The following is a 12582-nucleotide window of genomic DNA, read 5'->3' on the forward strand; positions in this document are numbered from 1 at the left end:
TAAATTTGTAACGATTTAGGAAAAAGGGAACTAAGACAAAAATATCACACTCATCTTAGATTTATAATGAAATATAAAACCCTTTAGCCGTAGGGCCTCCGTTTTGTTTAATCCTATCGTTTCCTATATGACTTCTGAAAGACGGACCCTCAAGCCCAAAACAAACAGAATGCAACGGAATCTAGCTGATTAGGCTGGACCAAAATTCGAAAGAGTAGTGTAATGGCTTGCCGTGATTACAGAGAACAGTTGGTGATTCGAGCTTTTTGGTGATATGGTTTGCTGTTCCTTGGTGTTGAAGGAGCAGGGATGTGACTTTATTGATACCTCAGAGGGTGGGAACGTAGTGATCTGATCCGGTGACATTCTCAGTCTCTGCTTGGTATTCCGAGCCAATGGCGTTTTGGTTACTTTATTGGAACCTGTTCGTTAATTCACATGGAATGAGTGATACTGCGCCAATGTTAAATAGGCTAAAGCTTTCATTCATTTGTGCAATATTAGCCTAGTACCTTTTGCCTAGGATGTATAAAATGTTACATTCATCTCCAGTACCTTTAGTTATTATTTTAGTTACTAATAGACATTTTTTTATAAAAATGACGGGACGGCGTGTATTTACTGTAGAAAATCATATTGCGTTTTTCAATGAAGTTAATTACTCACATCTCACTCGCACTTTACTCTTACATGTTATATAAAAGCTTACTTCGACAAGGCCGTCAAGGACGTTCTAAAAAATATAACCATCTGCTTAGGTAGGCGACACATATACGCATCATGGCTTGGTCTATTTCAGCATATCTCTCGCCATACACTGCAAATGCGTATGTATGGCAAGCGATGCACTGAAATAGGCCAAGTCAGGAATATAGCATGGTCTGTCAGAGGCTTTATTCATCTAACTTACAGTTACCGACGTAATTTAATTTACCTACCTTTTTATTTTATAATCATAACTTATCCATAGCCTGAATAAAGTTTTTGTTCAGTGGAAGGCGTCACTCAATTTGTATAAAATAATTTTTTTAAAGATGTTGTATAGCGAATCCACGATGATAAAAATATTTTATTTACAGATTATGAGAAAAATATTGGGAAGCATACTTAGTAGAACGGCAGCGAACCAATACACGGATATAAATGAGTATTGCTAATTTATTGAGAATCTCTTCAAATTATTGGTAATCCAGTTAAAAACGGGATAGCAGGCCTTAACGAATGAGTTAACAGGTTTTCTGAAAAACTTTTAGTAAATTACTAAAATATTATCACGATATCGTAACGCGCATGCGTTTGCCTTGACAATATGAACTGTTCCGACATCGTGATGATATATTCTTAATTTAAATAAGTTTATCAGGAAACCTGAAATTCATTCGTTATGGCCTAAAATCGGGTTACTAACCGGATTATCAATGATTTGAAGAGATTCTTAATAAATAGCAATACTCATTTTCCTCCGTGTAAGCATTTCAAATCGGGAAATCCCGTCATAAGAACTCTACATTTAATTAATTTTATCAATAAGATTTTGAATGAAGACCTCACTGATTATGTACGAGAGAAGAATTCACATATCAATGAAGGTTCATTTGGCAGCAGCGACGCGTCCCCTTGAGCAAACAATGCGATATGAATGCAAAACTAAATAGAATCACGGACAGGTGCATCGTGTTGCGCTGTGTATTGACCAGATATCGCTGTTAATAATTTGGCTGCTGTAATAAAAGGATAAATAGGTTGGTAGGAATGTCGCCGCGCGCCTCTGCCGCCCATAGGTGGTGACACACAAAAAGACAAACGTCTTTTTGAAAGGACGGCACCCCGCGGCTCCCGTAATTAATTGCTTACCCCATCTCCATGGGAATATAATGCGCCACAACAACAAACCAAACCCAAAAAGGCACAAGCCTCCAACAAGACGACGCTCCAAAACAATTTTAAAACACCCGTCGAATAGATATCAAACTCGCTTGAACTTGGAAACAAATTTGCTTAGCTTTTGTTACTGCGATAGTTTTGGAAGTTTGCGGTAGATTTTTGTTTGTGTCCATTTTTTATCTCGGTTTGTTACCTATGTCGTAAAAACAATAAAGCTCCTTGTTAACTTTGATTTGTGCTGGGGTCAAAAACAGTTTTATATTGGTTTGGAGGGTTTCTTTTATTTCTATTTCATTCGATTTTAATATTCAATGTAGACAACAATGCATTCATTTACTGTAAAAATACATAGGTACCTATTCATTTTGTGTTTAATATATTTTCTTTAATTATTGAAGACAATATTAGCGATTCCTAAACAAAAATTTGAAACAGAAAAATCTGAGAAAGATACTGCCACATCTAGGAATCGAACCCAGCACCCTTGCCTTGCCGGGGCACATCTCTACCAACTGAGCTAATAGGACTCTATCTCCTTCGGTCATATTTAACTGTATCATTCTTTGAATAAGAACCTCCAACATTGTATTCTTTTTTCTCACCGCACATTTTCATTGGCAACTATATTTATGTATAATAATAATAACATGGTATTTATATAGCGCAGTTTAGTGTCATTTCACTTCAAGTGCGCTTATGATCGCAAATGGCAAATGATGGTAGTTCTTATTCGAAGTATGATACAGTTAAATATGACTGAAGGAGATAGGGTCCCATTAGCTCAGTTGGTAGAGCGGCGCCCCGGCAAGGCAAGGATCCTGGGTTCGAGTCCTTGATGTGACCGTATCTTTTTCTGATTTTTTTTTGTTTCAGATTTTCGTTTAGGAATTGCTAATATTGTCTTGAATAATTAAATATTACAAATAATTAAAAGCAATAATTAATCGCCTGAAATATCAACACAAATTGAAAATATCTCCCGAGTAAAAATAAATGCCGTCAACGGGAATTGAACCCGCACCTTCTGATGTCCGGTCAGGTGCTCTGAACTACTGAACTATGTCGGCTTATTTCCAACATTCCAACCCGCCAAGTAATTCAATATGTTAATATATTAATATGTTATATATTATATATATTCAATATGTTGTAATTTAATATTACCTCAATCAACAATTTCTTCAGAAGGTACTGGTTCAATTCCCGTTGGCGGCATTTATTTTATTGCTTATAAATATTCGTTATCCTTTATGCTAATCATAAAACCTTATCTTATAAACATTAGTTTATCATTAAAAAATAATGAATATTACAATTTGAGGTTTTATAAGTTATTCCAAAACATAAATAAATAATAATTACAACCTTCACTTGATCTTTGACTTTAATCACTGATATTTATGTTATATTCTTCAGTTATTAAACAACGCAGATTTCAAAAAATGAATCTAAAAGCAATAGCGAGAAGCTTTCATAAATGATAATATTGGTGGAAGGTTTTAAAATGAATTCATGATAATATAACCTGTCGTTCGACACAATGGCGGGGAATGTGAGCTATGTGTTTTATTGGGTTAGCAGTAGCACTGTTGGCAGGTGTCCCTTCTCCATAGAGGCTCCCCAAACACCCTCGACTTTCATTTCCACCCACACTCCCCTCAAACTACAGATAGTGAAGAAAGGAGAAAGAAGTCCTTTGATCCTCAGCGTGTGTCTGTGGATATTACGTACAAATGTATAAAGGTTGGCCGTTAAAAGACACGGGATATTAGTATTGGTCCCGAAGGGACAGAATGTAACCAGGATATTCGCGTCGCTGAAATTAAAAGGGAGCGGTGTCCTCCGACAACTACTCTGTCAATGTCGCGTGAAATTTCTAGCGGAAAGATTTTCATTTGGGATATTACGCAACATAAACGAAGTAGGTACTTTGACGGATCCTTGGCGGAAAGGGGATTGCATTCGGAGTAGACAGATACATTAGAGTCAAACCTTTTTGGTTAGGTATTACGTACATCACTTACGCAAAAGTAAGTCAGTTATTTCCTATAAAAAAATTACAATATCATGCAGGATCTCGCTTGTTCTCTCGTCTTCCGTGTAGTTGCATACATTGTATCTCAATAGTTTTAGTGATTTAAAATGAACCGTTTCACACGAAAAGCTTGAAAAAAGAAAGATAATTTTTCCAGAGATATGAATCACCTGACAATATTTGAAAATCTCCTAATACCACCACAGAGAGCGGAAAATGTTGCTTGTTTTGTGATGGAGGACCAGCCGAGGAATTGAACTCACGAAGACTGGGTGAGACTCAACCGCGATGCCAACTCGGCCACTGACCGGTCTTATTAACTACAGTGAAGACTTATTTTTCAATGATAAACTACATATTGAATTATTTTGCGTGTTGGAAATAAGCCGACGTGGCTCAGTGGTCCAGAGCGTCTGACTGGACATCAGAAGGCGCGGGTTCAATTCCCGTCGGCGGCATTTATTTTTACTCGGGAGATATTTTCAATTTGTATTGATATTACAGGCGACTAATTATTGCTTTTAATAATTTACAGTGAGGACGTTTATAAAATCAATTGCGCTTTCGTAAGTCATTTTGTCATAGTAATTTTTTCGTCTTTGTCAACCGGTTGCGAACAATGAATTTTTATTTAATGCGTAGGAAATTAATGTGATTAATCTATTTCTAGATTTATAAAAAATTTCAGTACTCAAATATTTACTGAGCATTCAAATTATAAACATAATAATTATTTATTCTTGGATTCAATTTACTAAACAGTGATTTTCCAAAGCCTCAAACAGTTATTTATATCACGGTTTCACATAAAAAATTAATTTAATCAAATTGTTATGACTGCACATTTAACCAAATGTCCGATTTAATTAAATCATACACTAATTCTGTAATAAATGAACTCATTGATGCATTATGCGTATTCATGCACAAGTGCAATAAGGGTAAGGTGAGTGGTGCATTGGGGTGTGTGGGGTGGGGAGGGGGTTGATAATAAAATGCAATAATATAGAATTAATTGATTAGATACAGATGAAGGCCCCTCGGCCGTGTTATGGAACCTAATAAAGCGCGTATTATACGGTCCCGGCTTCCCGTTGTATTGTGCGCAGCGATCACTATGGTGAAGAGAGAAAGTGCACAGATCATCCCCCCGCATATTTATAAGGGGTTGCATTCAATGGGCAGACATGGGGTGTAAATTTATTCAATATATTTATTTAATTTTTTATCAGGTTTTTATATTTCGGGTAAAAATCTTTTTTTTCAGAACGTGCCTCCGTAAGCCTCGTTTGATTTAAATCATTAGAGAGCGTACCCACAAGAAGATATTTAAAAAAAGATAAAACTTTGTGAGAAAATTTTCACATGTATCGCATCATCGAAATTAAATCAAATAACATTACAGTTATACGTTAAACATTGTACAAAATATAATGTTCAGAAATAAATGTGTATCATTAAATCCTAATTAAGGTCTCTCAAACATTGAATTGATTCGAGTTTATTGATTTTTTTTTTTATGTGAGTTATTTTGCTTTTACATGGAAACCAAATACGTTCTAGCAAAATGGGGCAGATTTAAATGTTAAATTTCTTTCATATCTAGATTCATCCCTGTTCAAAATAAAACATATTGGGGCGCTCAGTGTTCACGGGTCCATCGCTAATCCATTGCAAGGGGTTGAGGAAGCCAATATTAAAAACAGGTTGTTTTATTACTTTGGCAAATATTTGGGGTGGTTTGAAGGGTGGTTACATCTAACAGGGGAAGGGGGATGATGCTCCAGATTCCACTTGTGCTGTCCTCCTATCCTCTTGTTATATTCACCGATCACGGGATCGAGAAGTGTTGTAATACTTTTATTTATTGCACTGACTGCATAGGGTGATTATTTAAATTGGCGAATAATTTTTTGATGGGATTAAGTACCTACACAATATCTAGATACCTACCTATAATTATTTGGAAATAGAATTTTTGTACGTAATGTATAATAATAAATGAATGGTAGAAAAAATATGTTGTTCCTGTTGAGAGATGTTGGAATGACACCCAAATATGTTATAGCTCGTTTTCCTTGCTCCATTCACGACCATTCATACAATTCTGTCATTTCGACACTTACCTATAGGTGGTATTACCTAATACTTAATTTTCTTGATCAAGTATAGTCTTCACCCGGACTGTCTCTTCCACCTACTATTGTGCGTTGTCATGTCTATACGGAATAAAATGAATATTGCGAATCACTTAAAATTATTGGTAATCCGTTTAAAAACGGGATTGCAGGCCGTTTCCTGATAAAATTTTAGTAAATTCCTAATAAAGAATACCTACTTCTTCATGCACGTGAATTTGCCTTGATAACATATATTAAAATAACGAAGTGTGAACATTTTACGATTTTCACGAATATGTGTTCCAAAATTGTGATAATATATTGTCATTTACGTAACTATACACTTGTTAAGGCTCGTTTCGAATCGAATTATGAAAAATTTGAAGAGATTCTTAATAGATTTGCAATACTACAATTTTTCTCAGTGTAAATTTTATCAAAGCTCTTTTTTCTCGAAGTTCACTAGGTACACTTGTCCTGTCATGGTTCAGAAAAAAAAACATAATGGGTAGGTACCTACTTAACATATTTATTCTTGATGCTTTTAATATGATCAAAGCAGCTTTATCTGAGATAATTATAATTCTTCTTGAAACAATGGATTCCTAGATAGAATATAAATCGTCAAACTTTCATCACCGTTCGTGATTTGTGACCTTTATCAGCGGCTATGAGAGTCGTGATTGACATATTCGTTTTGCATAACATCATAGACATACTGGATAGATATTTAATCGTTTGCAAGTTTGACAGATTTACGGCGCGCCATCAAAAGATACGGTGTCGAGCTTCGAGCTGTGAATACTTATCTAGTTCTTGGCAATGAACCGTGAACTGTCAATCAATGTTGAATAATCGAAATACCTACCTATATACGAGTACCCAGTGCTTGAATTCGCTGTGGTTCATGATGATGTAAGGTTCTTTGTGTGAATTACATACCAAAGTTTGATAAACCTACTTGCTCTAGGTACATCGGTAGGTGATTTTTTGTACTGAAATTGATCCCAAATAGCTTTCTGTTCGCTAAGATTGATTTTATGATGGCCTTGAGCCAAAGCTTTTAACAACTTTTTAACATGATTGACATCATCGGACTTTAGACTTATTACTCACAGTTAAATAAGCATGGGTAGCATGTGCAATACTCTTTACTTGTGGAATTCCTTTCAAATAGTGACTCCCTGCTATGCAGTACCCCTGCCAAAACTACGTCTCTATAATCTGATATACCTATTTAAAGAGAATCACCGTCATCCTTGTATTATGTATTTTATTACTTTACATCGTATTCAAGATAATTGAGATATCGTACTACTAATATGTAATTTGGTGCTACTAACTACACCTCATTATAAATTATAATCAATTTGTTGTAACAACGATCCGCAGATCAGGAACAATCTTGGAACAATGACATATCATTACGTGATTTGACACGCGGCGTAGATGCATCGGGATATTTTACATGAATATGATATGCAAATATGGTACCATGTGCAACGACTTTGTAGGAAGTATATCTACCTACATCGCTAAAATGCCAAAGGCTTAATAAACTCAATTTTTCATTTAAATTCGAAATCTGTTGCTGGTAAATTAATTATAAAATTTAAGCCTAATATTCTGGTAAAATTTTACTTATGTCTGGGCGATTGAAGTTTTTCTTACTTTATGAACAAGAACAAAATAAAATTATTCTTGGTAGGTACCTAATATTCTCAAATATTAATTACTTTCCTAATTTAGTTCCGTTATAACCAGAAAATTACTAATAACATTATGAATTTTATATTCAGTCGTTACCGACATGATAACAAAAAGTATATTATTAATATTTTAAGGTGGTAGGTATGGAAGTCAATAAATATACATTTTATCAAAATATTAAATTTTGGCGTTATCTTTTCGTCACCGTGTTGTGCCGTATCGCACACGTGCTAGTGCACGTGCCGCAGAATATATCATTTGTCGGCACCGCCCATCGCAATAAGGACCAGCTTTATTACTCAGATGATAAAACGGCTGAGTCTCTCGTATGATGCATTGCACGCACCGCACATTTAAACTGCACGCTGTAAAGTACAATACAGTTCTGCCGCTGAAAGCTCCATTGTTTACCTCCCTTTCTGTCACATGCGGCATTTGCGAGAGAAAGGGAGAGATTTAAACTGATCTATCAGCGGAATGCCTTCAACAATATAGACAGTGACCATGACCCGCACTGTGTGACGTGTGACAAGTGAAACAGAATCGATTTGTCAATCGGTTAACGATATCAAATAATATTAATTAGCAACGCGTGCGATCTAACTTCAAAAGAAAGGGGCACATCAAAATAAAATTTATCTCGGTACTACCCGACATGAGTTTCAGAATAAGTACGAAAAAACAACCTCGCGTCGCGCGTCGTGTCGTATTTTTAGATAATTCATTTTAGAGCAACATAGATAATGAATCATTAACAATGATGAAATAGTGACTAGCCTAGGACTCAAGTTCAATTTCTTTGACACCATGGTCTCACTCTCGAGGACTTCACCATAACCTCCTTTACTGTAGAGCCAGCCGCACCAAATTGTTCACTCACCTGTGGGGAGAGCCACGCACTTCATTTAGTCAAAAGATCGATTGGTTTTTCACGTCTTGCAACACACATACAAGGTTTTTGACACTGCAAATACATTGTTAAAATAAACGCTAAAATTATAACGACTTAGACCACAAATCTGCAATATTATAAAAAAAATAATTAAATAAATTTAGCCATATTTTAGAGGAGACATAAAACGTTGGAATTTCAAAAAAAATAAATTTTTACCTGTACTATCGTGTAGAATCACCTCCCGAAGTTAGCACACGTTACCCCCAAAATTCCCTGTATGTAATAGATCGCACTTCGATTTCTTGCAATTAGAGCAAATTAGAAAATAGAGACTAAAATAGATGGATATTTTATGACCATTCCAATTTTTTGTAGATATCCAAATATTTTTGATAGTCAACTTGTAAGTGTACTTTATCATGCTATTGAAATCGCTTTGAATTACGCACAAAGACAAAATCTCCCCATTAACTTTTAGTGCAGATATAATTACACCGAAAATAAATGTATAATTTGAACAGAGCGACCGACATAACAACAATGCGCCAATGCGCTGTGACCGGTCCTCTGATATAACAAAGTAAAGCAAGACCGCTACCCGCTACCCGCTGGCCGATAGCAGCTAGTACTCGTAGCAAGCCGATAGCTCGCTGTCCAGAGCTCGCAGTGGTCCAGAGCTCGCAGTGAACACCTGAAGGAAGGAGGAACTCTCGAGTTTCAAGTATGCAGAGCTCGGTACGGTACTGGCGAGGCACAGTGGGCTGAAAATCGCCTTTCATAGACATAGAGACTTGAATTTTCAAGGGTATTTTTTTTGGCTAGAAATGGATTCTGCTGATCATTACTATGCTATAAAATGTCGTACGAAGCAATTGCGTGTACAAATGAAGGAGTTATAATTTTTTTAAGAAAAATTTGTATGGCGCTGACATTAAAAATGAGGCTATCTCTGGAATCATAAGGTTGGCCGTTCTATCTTTACACACAGATAATACTACTATTTATTTGTATTTTTTTGACATACTTCATATTGTGGCGCAAGGTGCGATTTATTTTTTAAAAATCCTAAAGTTGAAAAAAAATCTTTTTTTTGTTGATGAATCATTTTAATGCTTAAATGCTTTACATATGAGTATGCTTTGTCTAGTTTACAATATTTTATTTACACTGCAAGCCAAAACACTGTGCACAGTGGGCTGAAAATCGCCTTTCATAGACATAGAGACTTGTATTTTCAAGTGTATTTTTTTTGGCTAGAAATGGATTCTGCTGATCATTAATGTGCTATAAAATTTTGTATGAAGGCATTGCGTGTACAAATGAAGGAGCCATAATTTTTTTAAGAAAAAATTGTATGGAGCTGACATTAAAAATGAGGCTATCTCTGGAATCATAAGGTTGACCATTATATCCTTACACACAAATATACTACTATTTATTTGTATTTTTTTGACATACTTTGTATTGTGGCGAAACTTGTGATTTTTTTTTTTTAAATCCTCAAAGTTGAAAAAAAAACTTTTTATGTTGAAGATTCATTTTAATGCTTAAATGCTTTACATATGAGTATGCTTTGTCTAGTTTACAATATTTTATTTATACTGCAAGCCTAAAAGCATTTAAGCATTAAAATGAATCATCAACAATAAAAAGGGTTTTTTTCAACTTTGAGGATTTTTAAAAAAATAATCGCACCTTGCGCCACAATATGAAGTATGTCAAAAAAATACAAATAAATAGTAGTATTATCTGTGTGTAAAGATAGAACGGCCAACCTTATGATTCCAGAGAAAGCCTGATTTTTAATGTCAGCGCCATACAAATTTTTCTTAAAAAAATTATAACTCCTTCATTTGTACACGCAATTTCTTCGTACGACATTTTATAGCATAATAATGATCAGCAGAATCCATTTCTAGCAAAAAAAAATACCCTTGAAAATTCAAGTCTCTATGTCTATGAAAGCCGATTTTCAGCCCACTGTGCGAGGGGGAACTCGGCTGAATTTAATTAAAGAGCAGTAAATCTTGCGCGGGAGATGGAATAAATCAATCTGGCGTTCGGGCGGACCGGTCGGGCTGGAGAAGCACAAGACTGCTAAATTGCCAGGCGAATTTCTCTCTGTGAAAGTTTTCCCTGGAAAAAAATCCTGTTTAATTGTATCTACATTTACACGCAAATATTTCATTGTAAATTGTAAATTCATATAATTTATGAATAAAAATTCATATTTTTACGACAATATTACGGGGGAATGTATTTTAATATTAATTTACAAATTAAACGACATTGCTCAGTAAAGTTAGATGTTGGTAACAAAGTTATATAACTCAGAAACATTAACAAATAAACGCCCGGGTTGCCGGCACTGAAAAAAAAAAAAAAAAAAAAAAAAAAACAAATCATTGAGCAAAACTGAGACTTCAGAATTCGGAATCCCCCAGGAAACTGTCATATGGCGGATTTTGTTCTTAATTTATCTTAATCAAATGTTTAATTTAACATTACGTGGAAAACTTATGTACGTATATCATTCGCTGATGATACATGAGGCAGCAAAAAAGATCCGAAAAGAAGTTATCACTAAGCTTGGGGATAGGTATGATGTTGATATTCCTAAACCCAAGAATCCAACAGTAAAAGTGATAGGAATGACGGATAAATATACCGCCGAAGAAATAGAAAATAAAATAAGGATGCAAAATGATTATATAGACAAGGAAAACTCAAAAATATCGGTAAAATTTATAAAAGAAAATAAAAAAAGTAGTGAAAACAATAACTTTACTGTATTCATAGAAGTAGATGGAAAAACACACTCAAAAATGTTAGAGGAAGCGAAGATAAATATTGGATGGAATAGATGTGCTGTCTTCGATCATCTCTCAGTTTTGAGATGTTTCAATTGCAACGGATACAGACATAAAGCAGGCGTTTGTAAAAATAAAAAAAAATGCGGAAGATGCTCAAATGAACATGATACGTCAGACTGTCAGGAAAATAGTGAAAAAATCAAATGTGTAAATTGCAAACTGACAAATGAAAAACTTTCATTAAATTTGAATGATAATCACCATGCATGGAGCAAAGAGTGTCCTATTTACAAAAGAAACATAGAATCGGAGAAGAGAAAAATTGATTTTTTAGGATAAAAAAAAGACAAACGTATACTATTTAAATATTTCAAGTCTTTTGGCCCACGTAAATGAAATTGAAGTTTTATTACAAGAAATGAAACCAGAAATTTTAATGTTAAGTGAAACATGTATAACCAGTGATATTTACGATTCTGAAGTATCATTTATTGGGTATTCAACTGTAAGATGCAATTCATTTAGTCGGCATACGGGAGGAGTTCTAATGATTATTAAAAATGGTATATCTTTTAAAATAATATCAAATGAAGTGTTTGATGAAAAAAATACATGGATACTGGCAGTACAAATAAGAAAAAACTTTATTAAAGGAACATACGCTGTATTATACCACTCACCAAACCAAAGCCATTCAAAATTCTTAGATTTTTTCGAAAGTTGGTGTAGTAAAAACATGAAAAATCAAGATATGTTTTATGTAACCGGTGACTTTAACATTGACATGAAAGTCAAGAATACCTACAGTAATAGACTTCAGAGTTTAGTGAATTATCTAGGAATGAAACAACTTGTGACCAAACCAACTAGAATCTCAAATACATCAGCAAGCATTATTGATTTAGTCATAACAAATCATTTTTACTTGAATGTTAATGTTATGGATACTCCAAAAATATCTGACCACGAAAATATATTAACAATATTTGAAACGACCACAAGTCCGAAGCCACAGGGAATACGAAATATAACGTATAGAAAAAAAAAAACTATAATAAGGATACATTGTGTACAGCATTACAAAACAAAAAATGGATCTGCGATACCCAAGGAAATTTAGACGGA

The 12582-nt window shown here is 34.5% G+C and overlaps 1 non-coding gene across 1 annotated transcript; it reads left to right on the forward strand.

Moving 5' to 3' along the window:
- Window positions 1-4304: 4304 nt before the first annotated feature.
- On the forward strand, window positions 4305-4377 carry TRNAS-GGA (transfer RNA serine (anticodon GGA)). The gene has a single exon. It is a non-coding gene; the product is annotated as a tRNA-Ser (tRNA).
- The last annotated feature ends 8205 nt before the right edge of the window (window positions 4378-12582 follow it).

This window comes from Hesperophylax consimilis, chromosome 1 (genome assembly GCF_061612785.1).
Source record: "Hesperophylax consimilis isolate HC1 chromosome 1, BYU_Hcon_1.0, whole genome shotgun sequence".
Taxonomy (NCBI): domain Eukaryota; kingdom Metazoa; phylum Arthropoda; class Insecta; order Trichoptera; family Limnephilidae; genus Hesperophylax; species Hesperophylax consimilis.